Raw genomic sequence first — 14611 nt, 5'->3', positions numbered from 1 at the left:
TGTGAGTATCTGTTACTGAAGCAGAGCATCATGATTGTGATGATTGTTCAAAGAAGAATCCAACTCTGTGTCTCTTAGACAGTCCTTCTCAGGGATGCTGCCAATGACTGGACCCATCTTTTGACCAGAATCCCTCCTTAGGGGTTCCCTGTGTGATGGGTTGTTTAAAATCTATTTCTGCATGTCATTGGGCTGCTTTGCCTCAATCTCAGTTGACTGACACAATGAGTCCCACCTGTGAAGCTGCCTGGAGGCACAACTCTTTTGTAGTTGTGTCCCGGGGCCCCATGTGTGGAGTAACTTAAAGGGCACAGAAATGATTTTTCCTTGTGATGTGGCAGTGATGATGATGCTCCCTTCTAAGGAATCCTTATAATTTGTCCAACTATATTTTCCATGTCTTTTCTCATTCTTCCTTCATTGCATCATGGTTTAGAACAACAGGGTCTCTCCAGAGCAGTTGGTCTGGACAGTGGAAGAACACATGATGTTTGTGTTTTTTTAAAGAAGGTTCTACGCCAAAATGTTTGTACACTTACATTTTATTAATTAATTAATTAATTATTATTGTGGATGTGTGCAAGATGTGTACCTATGGGTATGCATGCCACAGTAAATGCATGGAGGATAGAGGACAATTTTCAGAAGTCTTCTAACCATGAGAGCTTAATATCATGTAGCGAGAGTAGATGGACCCAATATTTCAATGTTTTGCTTGACTGAGCTATTAAACTCCCTCAAAAGAATTGGCCTTTTATGAGTATGCTTCACTATCTTAAGTGTTCAGAAACGGACTTCAGTATAGACCACGTCATTAACTGGAGCTACTTTTTTAGTAAAATTGGATCTGTATGCTATTTGTTTTGTTGCTATGACAAAATTTCGGTCAAGAAGCTATTTAAGGAAGGAAAGGTTTGTTCTGGCTTACAGGTTGAGGGGATACATTCCATCATGGCTGGGAAGGCGTGCAGTGAGAGCAGGAGAGCCACTGGACACATTGTAGTCAAGAAACAGAAAATGATCTGCAAGTGAGGCCACGCCCTCAAACCTCAAGGCCTACCCACCAAGGACCCAGTTCTTCAGGTCAAGTTCCATCTGCTAAATGTTCCACAACCTTTGACAACATCACCACTGGCTGAGGACCAAGTGTTCAAACCTGTGCTAGACATTTCACATGCAGATCACAGTAATCTACTATAAATGGGGAATGTCCTTCCCAAAGCCCAAATGGGAACCCCGTCCCCAAGATGATGATATTTGAAGATGGTAACTGTGTTGTGAGAGTGGAAATCTCTGAGTAGGACTAGAGCCTTTATGAAGAAGAGACACCAGAGAGCTTACTCCCTCTCTCTGCCCTCAGTCAGGTGGGAACACAATGCCAATATGGCCACCTGTAAACCAGGATGTGGGCCCTCACCAAACACCGTCTGGTGACACGCTGAGCCTGAGTCCCCAAGATTCCAGAACCGTAGGAAGTGAATGCCTTCTGTTTCACTATATGGCATTCTGTTGAAGAACCCTGAGCTAAGACTGTGTGGTGGAGCTGGTGAATTTCCTGTGGGTAGTGTGCTGTTCATGGAGGGAATAGCCAAATCTCAAGCAGTCTCTACTTGAGATACTTAGGAGAGACTGATGCCAGCTCAGGACACACACCAAAGGGAGCTGGAGACCTGAGAGGGCATAAAAGTTTTGAAACCCCATGCTTCCACAAACCTCATGTAGCTCAGGTGGTCAAAGCTCAGACATGAACAATCAATACACCGAGTCTGCTTTTTCTTCACCCTCTAAGTTCTTCCGGGAACTTACTGCATCTTTCCTCACTTTGACTGATTTTGTGATTCTGGTTCCTTTAGGAAGTTTCACAATTTACCAAAGTCCTTCTTAAATAAACTATAATCTCGACAAAAACTATTCTCAGAGTCATCTCTTCCTAACCCCTGTGATCAGACACTGGTTTACGAACGGTTTTATTCTCACTGGTGGTTTTTTGCTGTTGTTATTTTGTTTTTTAACTCACTGCATAGTTTTGCTTTGGGAAGACAAGGCAGTCATGCATATATTTGGTTTCAAGAATTCTGGGCAAGTTTTACTTCTAACTAACAGGAAGCTTTAATGAGAACTAGGCTGTGGGGTAACATGATGTATCTGGCAGGCATTTCTAGCGAAGGCTGCAAAGCTCCCCACTTACAAGTTTTACAATTTATTTATTGTAGGGGAGAGGTGCATTTGTGCCAAGGCTTGCATGTGGATACCAGAGGACACCTTGATGGTGTCAGTTCTCTTCTGTCTCTGTGTGAGTCCCAGGGATTGAACTCAGGTCATCAGGCTTGGTGGCAGGCACTTTCACTCACCAAGCCATCTCACTGGCCCCATGTGTTGGGTCACCAAGAAAAGAAGATAACTCACTACTCTGTCTCCCAACAATCTGTGAGAGGCCCAGCCTCTCCTTTCCCTTCAGACTTTGCTCCCCAGAGTCTCATTGGCTGTGTCTCTATCTTAGTTCAGGCCAGGGGTCCAGGTTTTCTGAGCAGAGACCAGAGGCTGCTTATTTTGCCTAAAGAAAATCCCTATCCACCCCTCTTCCCCACTCCTGTGTGTGTGTGTGTGTGTGTGTGTGTGTGTGTGTGTGTGTGTGTTCATTCATTCCAAGTATCCTTTTTAGGATGAGCACTTGCCTCATTGTTTCCCTAGAAGTGACTAAAGAAACCAGGCTAACCTTGTTTTGTTACTTTGAGACAGAGTCTTCCTAAATAGGCTGGCCTCAAACTTACTATTAGCACAGGCTAGCTTTGATCTTGTGCACCTGCTTCATTATCTATCATGCTGGCATTACAGACCGTGCGGTGGCGCCCACTAGACTTGACAGCAGGTTCGTCTCAAAGCAGGAGCGTTTAGATGAACTATCAGGCAGAGCTGTACCCTGCAAGCTTCTGGCCTCCCTCCTGCCTGTGGTGGTATTTTCTATGTTGCCTGCAGGTGGGAAGATGAACTGCTTGCTCCCCGTTTCTGTCAGTTTCTGGCATACAGCTCTGTAATTTCTTTCTGGGTATGGTTTCTATTTTTAGAGCAGCAGAAAGATTTGATTCCAGAGACAGATAGGAGAGCTCCACATGGGTGAAACACTAGGGCAGGAATTCTTAGTATGAGGTCCCGGGGCTTTACCAGAGGTAGAGGCCTGTGGGTGTCTGTTTGAGAGTGAGTATTCACAGACAACATCAACCTCCCAAGAGGGCTTATGGTTAAAAACAGACAAACCCTGAAGATAACCAGTAGAGGGTCACTGCCTCAGTGAAGAATACGCTAGTGATTAACTAATTGATCCAGACTGCACAGGTCTAGGGTAGATCAAGACCACTGACCACCCTTGAATTGGGAATCTTCCGCTGGTCTCAGTCTTTCAAAAATGGGGTAGTTGACTTGCAACTCCTGCTTAATAGTGACAAAGGGTCAGATATTAACGAGGCATTTTATTAGACTCTCACCTGGTGTTTCGTCAGAAATAAATGAGCCATTTTGCTCATGTGCAGAAGAAACTGAGCTTGGCCCACATGAGCCTTTGCAACCAATGGCTGGAGCTAGCTTGTAGACCACCCTAGCACAGGGGTGGCTGTGCCTGGCAGCCAGAGCCTGGTTCCCCTCCATCCCAGCTAGCTTCCTCAGTAGCTTCCTTGGGTCCAAGGCTACGACCCTCAGCTTCACATGACCCCATGGCTAGGCACCACAGCTTTGCTGAGAGCGGGTGCTCTCCAGAGCTGTGTAGTTTTCACTTCTTCCCACACTCATCTTTTTAGAAGACGATTTGCTTTATTTCTAATTGTCTGTGTGTATGTGTGAGAAAGAGACAGAACAATAGAAGACCAATATGAACCATAACAACAGAAACCTCAGCACCTGTGTTCCCTGTCTGGGAGGAAAATTCCATTCTGAGTCACCAGCAGGCAGCTCTGGCCTTGCTCCCATCTCCCAAGCTGGGACTCTCCAGGCTCTTCCTCCCCCACTGGCTGCCTGGAGCTGCTGGAGACCAGGGACCTTCATATTACATAGAGCCTCTCTGTCAAATTCCTGTCCCTTTCTGCTCATCACACTATGGCCCCTCTTCTGAGTCCTGTCAGCCGCCTTCCGATTCTTTGTCTTCGTGGCCCCAGACATCTCTAAGGCAGAGCAGAACTTCCCTCATTCTACATAAAGAAGCTGGGTGCCAAACCTATTGTTCTCTGGCTCAGCCACTAGTGCCGTGGATTACAGCCAAGGGAACATACAAAATTGTGAAGGTGCATTTCCACTGGCCGTCCCCACACATGTTCCATTCGCTTCACAGCCCCTACGATTGCCTTAGATAATGGAGTCCAGGGAGATGAGCGCTTCCTTCCCATTCTGAAGTGAAATCAAGTCACATTCCCTAGATTGGTTTGCTCATCTGGAATTCATGTTCCCAGAAGCAGTGTAATACCCAGGCAGTCATCAAAGCCTAACTCACGCTGGGCTGGAATTAGAATCCTCCAACTTCGTGATTTCAGCGCTGTCTACTGAAAATAATGTTGCTTGTTATGTGGCCCGAATGTGACTTGCGTACAGGAACACATCTCCTGGAACCCACACTGGAGGCCGGTGGGTGAGAGCATGGGATATGGGAAGGGGCCGCAGGTAAGGGAGAGGGTCTTAAAAAATGTTCATGGGCTCCTGAGACCCACATTCTTTATCCTGTGTGAAAGGAACCAGCAGTCCGGAGGCACCAGAAATGGAGTGAGGGAGAGGAGAGGAGATGAAGGCTTGTTGTCAGGACGTGGCCCACATTCACATGGCCTCTCCTTCAACCATCTCAACACCAGGACGTGAAGCATTTCCCACTTTGAGGGAGTACCACCTGGCTTCTTTAGTACTCCTGACAGGTGTCCAGCGGGTCCTTCCGGAGTGGCAATCTGTCCCTTTTTTCTGTTATGCAAATGTGCTCACCCTGTTTTACAGAGAGGCTCAGAGATGAGAGATGGCCCTTCTGCAGCAAGCTTCTGTCACAGATGTATTGAAAAGGCCACGGAGCGTCTCCGAGGGACAGCGAGTGCGGGCCTGCTATTCTCAGCAGTCTTCCAAGCTTGCCTTCCTTCTATACAGAGGCCCCGCCCGCCTCTGTTGCTGAGGCCGGCATGGCGCTCCTTTGTACTTCTGAGCTCTCTGCCTTTGATAAGTGGCCTTTGCCCAGCTCAGAAGCACTTGAAAAAGCTAGACTGTCACAAGAAGATGGGTGGCAGGAGGGCAGGTGTCAGTACAGTGTTTTACTCTCCACAGCATCTGTGTTACTTCTTTCCAAGAAGAGACCAGGGGCCATGCTTTTAGCTCAGTGGTAGAGACTAGCTTAGCACCATTGAGTCTCTCTGGCAGCAAAACCAACCAAATGATACCAAATTTCAATTGTATTCAGTGGGAGCATTTTGCTCACAGCCAAACCATTGACGAATGAAGCAGGTTCTTTGTTTGTTTGTTTTAAGACTTGTGGGAAAGCCAGGAGGTTTGGAAAACCAGAGCACTGAGTTAATTATGTCTCCTGTACAAATCTGTCAACATTCCTCTCGCATTAAAACCACTCTCCTCTGCTGCTGCTGGTATTGGTGGTGTTAACCCATTGTGACCCTCGGGAGGGAGGGAAGCCGGCTTCGGCTTCGGATGGCTCATCCAAATGCACAATAGACAGAGATGGAATGACAAATGGCTTGGAAAAATGTGGCCTAAGGGGAGGGAGAGCTGTTAAGGCGAGGCTGCAGCCCATCACTGTCTCCTTTGAGCAGCCTGTCTGTCCTGAATCAAAACTGCAGATTCTCAGGGTTAGGGAAAACCTTGGCAGCTCCTGGTCTCCACCCCATCCTTTATGCGCCCCGCCCCCATCCTCCCCATTCTGCTTGGCAACACAGAAGCTGAGGGAACTCTCACTGTCAGAAAGGACTTGCAAATGAGGGGACATTGTCATCTATTAGCTGCCACCTTTTGGATGGGGGAGGTAGGGGAGGGGGGAAGGGGTGGAGGGGTGGGGGTGGTTCTCATTAGTGGCAGCCTCTGAGGGCATCAGGTAGAACCATAACAGATGACCTTTGTTCCTTTATGACTCTCTAGAGGGTGTGTGCATTCCCTAACCCTAAGCCTGCTGTTCCCTGTAGGGTTTCTGACCCAGAGCAGACATCAACAGCATCTACTCTCTTGTCAACTACCAGTGTGTGCAGTGCAGCAACAGCTCAGTGTCAGCTAAGACCTTAGGAAAAACCCAGAACCTTACTTCCGACCTGCTGGCTCACAGTATGCGCTCATTTCCATACATTAATGCTACGAAACGGTGAGTTTCAAATTTACACATTTATATTTTTAAAGAGGGATCTAAGGTATTCCGGGCTGGCATCCAGCTTGCTGTGTAACCATGACTAACCTTGAATTTCTGATCCTCCTGCCTCAACCCACCTAGTGCTGGAATTACAGGAGTGACTAATTAATTTTATGTTGTATGGAGGATTGAACTCAGGGCTTTATGCATGCTAGGTGATCACTCTACCAACTCTGATTCTTCCTCAGCCCTAGAATCCATATTTGTAACATGATTCTTAGTTGGGGTCAACCTTGGAGATCTCTGGACATTTCCCTAGTGCCAGATTTCTCTTTAAAACTATAATGGCTTCCTCTATTATGGGATCTCTCATCCTGCTCTCCTCTATTCTTCCCCCAACTCAATCTTCCTGTTCCCTCATGTCCTCCTCTCCCCTCCTCTTCTCCCCTTCTCTATGCCCTAACTGCCTCTCCCCTTCCCCTATGCTCCCAATTTTCTCAGGAGATCTCGTCCCTTTTCCCTTCTCCAGGAGACCATGTATGTCTTTCTTAGGATCCTCCTTGTTTCCTAGTTTCTTTGGCGGAGTGGGCTGTAGGCTGGTAATCCTTTGCTCTGTGTCTAAAATCCATATATTAGTGAGTACATACCATGTTTGTGTTTTTGTGACTGGGTTACCTCACTCAGGATGGTTTCTTCTAGTTCCATCCATTTGCTTGTGAATTTCAAGATCCCATACTTTTTTTTTTTTTCTGCTGAGTAGTACTCATTGTATAAATGTACCACATTTTTTTTATCCATTCTTCAGTTGAGGGGTGGTTGTTTTCTCAGCCTGGCTTTTATAATTATTTTATTATTTGTATTTATGTTTTGCCTGCATGTATGCTTGAGCACCATGTGGATGTCTGGTGCCAAGGAGGCCAGGAGAAGAGAGCATCAGATGCCTGGAACAGGAGTTAGAGAGTTGTGAGCTGCCCTGTGGGACCTAGGAATTGACCCAGGTCCTCAGGAAGAGAGGCAAGTACTCTTAACCACTGAGCTATTTCTCCAGCATCTTCAACCTGGTTTTCACTCATATTCTTTTTCCTTTTTGTTGTTGCTTTTGGATTTTGGGGTTTTGAGACAGCTTTGGCTGTCCTGCAACTCACTCTGTAGATCAGGCTGGCCTTGAACTCACAGAAATCCACCTGCCTCTGTCTCCTAAATGCTAGTATCAAAGGTGTGCACCACCATGCCTAGCTTTCCCATGCATATTCTTATAGCCACTTTTATCCATGAACCCACGAGGGGAAGAATATATTTTCTTATCTGTGGTTTAAAACCTTACATACATGGCAAGTTCTGTTCTGAAGGATGATTTTTGTGGGGTGGGGTTGGTTATCTCTCTCTCTTTTTTAATTTAAATTAGAAACAATCTTATTTTACATATCAATCCGGGTTCCCTCTCCTTCCCATCTTCCCATGCCCCCCTGAAGGGTGACTTTTTTATCTTTTTTTTTTTTGATTCTTTGTGGATTTCACATCGTGCATCCTGACCCCATTCACCTCCTTGTCTCTTCATATCCTCCTCTGTCCTTGAAACCTACCCACAAAAATTAAATAACATTTAAACAAAAAACAACAAAAAAGAAACAAAAACCAAACAAACCAACTAACATACAAAAAAAGAAAAGAGTCGGTAGTGTGGTGACACATTATACAAAGGGTGATTTTTTCATTAGTGTTGTTTTTAGATTTCTTTCATGTTAATCTGCATGCATCTAGCTTATTATTTTACCCAGTGTAGGTTTTCAACATGTATGGGTAGGAGTTTCCATTCACCCATCATGGTTGACTCCCATATTTTCCCATTGTAAACATGGCAACAGTGAACATCCTTGTATTTCTGCCATCTTTGATCATCACTCTGAAACCTTTGACTAGAGCCTAATGCATAAAACATCGGACATATCAACAAACAATTATCAAGCTTTGCTGATCTTAGAGTCAAAAAATGGAAGCAGGGAATTTTAATTAACTTCCCCAGATTTGCAAGTAGACTTGATCTGTAGCATGAAGAATTGTCAGTTCAGCTTGGAGTCAACATATTTGCTCAAGAAGACATGGCTAATAAGGCAAGGCAGGAGGTGATAAGCATGTAATTAGAAGTGCCATCAGTGCAGTTAGAGCTTGCATGGTGCAGATTTGTGGTGAAGTGATCAGGAGGCAGAAGGTGTCTGGATCTTGATAATTAAGTAGGATTTCATCAGGCAAGCAGGGGGGGGGGGATAGTCAAGACATGGTTAATAATGAACATAAGTAAAAAGGCAGGAACACATATGTAATGAGCATGGTAAAATGCTCACTTTAGACATGTGAAAATGGCTTAGTCAGGATCCCCACTACACTCAAGGATGCCCCTGATAGCTAGGACCCACTCAAGATAACCAGACACAGTCATAGACCCCATGACTCCCACTAAACAGTATATAAGCAGAGACCAAGAGTAAAGCTGTGCTCTACACATCTGGAGATGTCACCTTGATCCACCCTGCAGCTGGAGAATCTCCCCCAGGATTCTGACCCTCAAATCAGACTTTTGTTAGATACCGGACCTCATTTAAGATACATCACACAGATGAACAGCCTTAGGGAGGTAGGCTTAGGACCATAGGTAGGAACTTAGAGTGTGAACCTTGTGTGATGATCCTCAGCATAAGAAAATGTAACTTTTGGTATGCTAACTACATGTATCTACCTTCTTGATGGCAACAATGTGAGGGATGGGCTTTGGGGAAAGGGAGGCACCAGGACTCCATATTGCTCCTGCTCCAGGAAGAGTTACGCATCACAGATTTGGTCAGATTTTAGACCAATGGCAAATCCATGCTCTGACAGTGGACCAGGAATATTGGATCGTCTAAGATGGTGAACTGGCTACGGCACTCTCTTCATTTCCTCTCTGGACAGCCCGCTGTGTGGGGCAGAGATGGTTTTGCCTTGAGGAAATCAACTTGAGCCTTTCTCTTTGGTCGCTGCGCTTGGGTCCTCTGCTCACCACTCTTATGTTAGTGATGGGTGCTAAACTTCCATTTGGGACTTGGAAGAGAAAAATGCTGCATGTTGGTCTGTTCTCAGCTCAAGCTCCGCTCATGTCTCATAATCAATGCCCACCTATAATTCTAGATAGCAGGCAGAGAGATTTGAGGTAGAAGTTACAAAAAAAATTGACCTGAAAGGATAGGTTTGGGTAGATTGCTATGAATGTAGATGCCAGACTGATGGCATGGAGCACTGAACACCAGTGTTTGGTCTATGAAGTCCAGTCTCAATTAAGAGGCAGCAAGCTTACAGGCTACAGAAGAGATCAGATATGCAACCAATTAAAACTTTACTTCTAAAAGAAGAAATGAAAAAATAAAAGACAAAAAGTAGCTATGAGGATTTTCCAGACTTGGTAAATGATATGGAGAGAAGTATAAAGATATTTGATTTTCAATAATTGTTAATGATTAAATCTATGTATTGTGGATGTTTTTTGTCTGATGTATGTTCATGTACCATGTGAATGCTTGATACTTGAAGAGACCAGAAGGCATCAGATCCTCTAGGTTCATAGAGCATTGTGGGTGCTGGGAACTGACCCTTGGTCCCCTGGAAGAACAGCACTCTTAACTGCTGAAGTACCTCTCCAGACCTGAGAAATAGTTCAGTGCTTTCCTTTTGGATAACAGATAGAAAAATAACCAAGGATGCCTGAGGCTCTTTGCTATTACATTTAAACTGCTTGTCAGTCACTCTTCATTAGGCTGTGAGTAATGTAAGCCTGGGGCAGGTAGGGAGACATGGAGTAATGCTGAGTGGAGAAGTGTCTGCAGCATTGTCTAGTCATTTGCATATTTCACCGAGAATGGTTACCCTTATTGCATGCTGGTTGTGCCTGTTAAACTCCTTTCAACACTTTGTAATATAGAATCATTCATTTAGTCCTTACAGCAAGCAATGAGGTGGGTACCATTGCTATTCTAATTTTGTCAATGGAGAAACTTCAACTCAGAGAGTTTTCATGCTTGGCTCGGGTCACAAAGCAAGTAAGTGGTTCATTGGCCATAGGCATTCAGGTAGTCCAGCCTCAGAACCAGCTCTTAACTGTGTTCCTTTAGTCTAATACTCAGGAAGCTTTGAAAATTACATGAAACATGCATAATAACTGCTAACGATAACTGTCTGCCCTGGATGACATCACAAAATTGAAAAAAATGTAGTTTTTTAAAAAAATGAGATGACCAGAAGAAAATGATTCCTTCTTTTTCTTCCTCTTTCCTCCACACACCCTTTCTTTCCTTCCTTTTTTCCTTCACCCACTTCTCCTTAGCCTCCTCCTCATCATTTACCACCTCATCCTCTTCCTTTTTTTGAGACTGGGTTTCATGTAGCCCTGGCTGGGTCAAACTTGTGTAGCCAAGGATAGCCTCGAATTCCTGTTTCTCCTGCTTTACCCTCTCAGCCTATTCTGTAATCTCATCTTTCAGTAAATGTAGATGATGAATCAAGAGAGGTTAAGAGAAGTTATATCCTATTATTTCTTCATCTGCAAAAGCCATTGGAAGTCCTCCTTTGCCCTGCAAGCCTGGAGTATAATGATGTTGTGTAACAATTTCCTCCCAACGTAAGCATTCCATTCACTGCCAGAATTCAGGAGGCTGAGGCAGGACAATATCCGTGAAGTAGAGGCAAGCCTGGTTTGTGTAGAAAGTTCTGGATAAACCAGAGCTACATAGTGAGACTGTGTTTCCAAAACAACAACAAAACAAAACATTCCACAGCACTGGGAAGTTCTTTAAGACTTAAGAAGTTTAAGGGTGGGGAGCATTAAGACTCAAAAATTAAACATCTCAGAAGACTCAGGAAGTCCCTGAAGCTTACCAGAGTCACAAGACCCCTCCCTCCATAAGGTTATATAAGCAATAAGGCCTTCTGAAGAGAAGTGACTCTCAAACTTGCCCAGTTGATTGCAAGTTGTGCAGAGAGTGACAGCTTTCATGATTTGTCACCCATGGAAGGATGGGCTTTCAGTGATGCTGATGCATTATGTTATCTGTAATTTCCATACACCCTTACCTATACTCCCGTAATACACTCATTGCCTCATGAAGTTGGACTTTGATGGTATTATTACTGTTGTCAATCCACCGTATGGGATGAATAGACATTTATTCATGTCTTCCAAGAATAGTGCCACAGAACAGATGGTTCCTTAGACTATACTCCATATGCCTACTTTTTTTTGCCTAGATCTTCCTATGTTCCTATCAGCTCTATGAAACCTGAGGCCCAATGGGCTTGATACTTCCTAATACCCTTTAACGGGCTTAACAACATGATATGTTATTGAATAAAGGAGCAAACAAATAACTGGCCACTTCTGTATGTGCTATGAGATGCTTCAAACCAAGGATGTGCAGGGAAAGTTTCCTACTGCTGATGAAATCTCATTTTGAAGGATGAATTGAGCTAGGGGATTAGATTAAAGGGCTGCTGGGCAGAGGGCCTAGCTCATGCAAGAGCAGACAAGGTATATTTGGGGGAGCTGTCACCTGTCACTGTGGCTGCAGAAGGGAATGTAGGGAGCAAGGCAGGCTGTAAAACTGAAGAGGCCTCCAGGGACCACACTGCAAAATCTTTGTGCCTCACGATGAAGAGTTGGGTCTAGGGCCTGAGGTTGTCTGAGCATGGTGGATGGATCAACAGGAGCTTCTGGTGGGAAATACATGGTACCTTTTCCCCTGCCCTTAGCCTCTGCCACAGGGACAAAGTCAGGGATCAGTGTCCTGAAACACCACTGAGGGTGGCCATGGGGAAGTTAGAAGACATCTCTAGAGTCCAAACCAGCACTCACAATGCTGAGATTGGAAGCTTCCAGGTAGTAAGGAACCCAGAGAGAATTCTCCTTTACCCCCCACTCCCAACTGCCCAGTTCAATTTCACCATTTCATAAGTGTTGACTTGAGGTTATGGCAATAGTTCCATTTTCCTGAATGTACTAAACATACCACCATTTTATAGTATTTGTGCGAAGCAGAGTTCTCCGCATTGACAATTATAAAATCAAGATATTAATTGACTGTAGAAAATTGAAGATGTTCTATGAACTGAAGTATCAAAAATTTAGCCAAGATTCAATGCTTTATGTGAAAACAATCACAGTCATACCATTAATATGCAAATTTGCTTTAATATACACAGACAGATTCTTGATTCTGAAACATATTCAATCATAGAAACTGAAGCAGCCGGTCACTTAACAGAGGCAAGACAGGCATTGAAAATACAAAGATACATATGATTCTAACTTGTTCAAAACATACAGATGAGTCAACAAGACAAAAAAGTGTGATGGTTGCAGGTTAGATTAGGGTAAAGGAAGGTGTGCAAAAAGAGATAGGGATTCATTTGGGTCACCTAGAGACACATGGGATCAAACAACGTGAGAATTTTGCTAAATGTTGCCCATGCTGCCTGCCCATTTCAAATGCTGGGCTGTTTGCTTTCTGTGGTTATTAAGGAACAACTTATGAATTCTTCATGCAGTCCTTTGCTAGATATGTTTTATAAATACTTTTTCTCATTTTGCAGCTTGCTTTTTATTTTCTTTAAAAAAGAATTACTTTTATCTTTATATGCATATGCACACATGTGCCATGGATGCTTGTGGAAGGTGTTGGCTCCTTTGGATCTGGAGTCACAGGTGGATGTAACCTGGGTTCTGGGAACCGAACCTCTGGAAGAGCAGCAAGCTCTCTTAACCACTGGCCCATCTGTCTAACACTGATGTTTTCTTAGGAACCTTCTGTGAAGCAAAAGCCAGAGTTTTAATTTAGAGATACAACTTATTATTGCCCCATGATTAAGTATTTTTGTGTTCTGTTAAGAAATGATTGTTTAGCATAGAGAAAATACTCATTTTCTTCTAGAAGCTTCATATTTTCTTTTTGTACTTAGATATATGGTCTACTGCAAATAAAGCATTATGATTTTCAAGAAATATCGAGTCACACCCAACCCCAGTAGCTATTTGTTATCCCTACCCAATCTTTTTACAAGGGAATCACCATGGAGTTTAATCCATGGTCACACATATGGGTTTCTTTTTAACTATTAGTCATCAGTATTTTTGTCAATACCACAACCAACTGATGGTTATGATTTTACAGTAACTTTATTCAGGAAACACAAGTGCCAAAGATTTGCTCTTTGTTTTCTTTTTAAATTGTTTAGGCTACTTTGTATTCTATGTAAATTTTAACATTTTAGTAATTTAAAAAGTCCCCTAGAGTTTCTATTGAAATTACATTGAACCCATATATCAACTTGTGAAAACTAATATCCTAAAAATAATATTGAATCTTCAAACCCATCAATTTTGTATGCCTTCATAGATGAAATTTTTATTTTAATATTTCTTTCATAACAACTGATAAAATAGATAGGGAAAGGAATCATTAAGGAGGCAGAAGTTTGAACAGCATTATTAAACAACTTACCCTAACTGAACAATGCACCAAAAGAGTTGAAGAACATATTCTTGTCAAGGGCATTTAGGACATTTGCCAAATACCATACCTCAGACCATGAAGGGGAGAGACATCACTATAGAGCCTACAGACATGAAAAGAAAATAAGGGTATGTTCTGAGAATTTCAGAAGACTGGCTCTCTCTCCTCTCTCTCTCTCTCTCTCTCTCTCTCTCTCTCTCTCTCTGTGTGTGTGTGTGTGTGTGTGTGTGTGTGTGTGTGTGTGTGTGTGTGTATTGATGGGATGGAACCCGAGATCTTGCACATACAGGAACAGTGCTTTACCACTGGGATACACTTCCATCCCGACTTTTTGAATAAGGAGAAATGTGAATAAATTTGTGTTTTAGAAAGAATACTCTGGCTGCAGCTTGGAGAATGACCAATCAGTGAAGGTTTTTTCTTCACAGCAGTAAGTTAGCCAGTTGTAACTGTTACTCAGGAAAATGGTGGCAAGTGGACTGAAGGAAAGGAGAGCCAAGGCAGCACTGCAGAGCATGCACTGGATCTAATAGCAACACAGATATGGATCCCAGCTTGCAAATAATGCTTATCTACGATTAGTATCAGAGACAGAATCCGTGTCTGAGAGGCCATCCTCTAGTTTAGGTATAACACAGCCAGATTGTGTAGGAGTGACCCCTGTATACGGCTTGATTTAACTTGTGCATCTGATATCAGCACAAATACCCCTGTATCTGCTTTTTTGAACCACTATGATGGCAAGGTTCTTCCAGGCAGCAATTATTGATTTAAA

The 14611-nt window shown here is 43.6% G+C and overlaps 1 long non-coding RNA gene across 1 annotated transcript in view; it reads left to right on the top strand.

The window, feature by feature from the left end:
• Positions 1–6152: 6152 nt before the first annotated feature.
• Positions 6153–14611, top strand: part of LOC121133202 — a 30642-nt gene continuing 22183 nt past the window's right edge. The window contains exon 1 of the long non-coding RNA XR_005869994.1: positions 6153–6319. This is a non-coding gene — a long non-coding RNA (uncharacterized LOC121133202). The remainder of the gene's footprint in view (positions 6320–14611) is intronic.

Source organism: Mesocricetus auratus, unplaced genomic scaffold (assembly GCF_017639785.1).
Source record: "Mesocricetus auratus isolate SY011 unplaced genomic scaffold, BCM_Maur_2.0 Super-Scaffold_100020, whole genome shotgun sequence".
Classification (NCBI taxonomy): domain Eukaryota; kingdom Metazoa; phylum Chordata; class Mammalia; order Rodentia; family Cricetidae; genus Mesocricetus; species Mesocricetus auratus.
The sequence above is the reverse complement of the archived record's forward strand: the minus strand, read 5'-3'. Positions and strand labels throughout refer to the sequence as shown.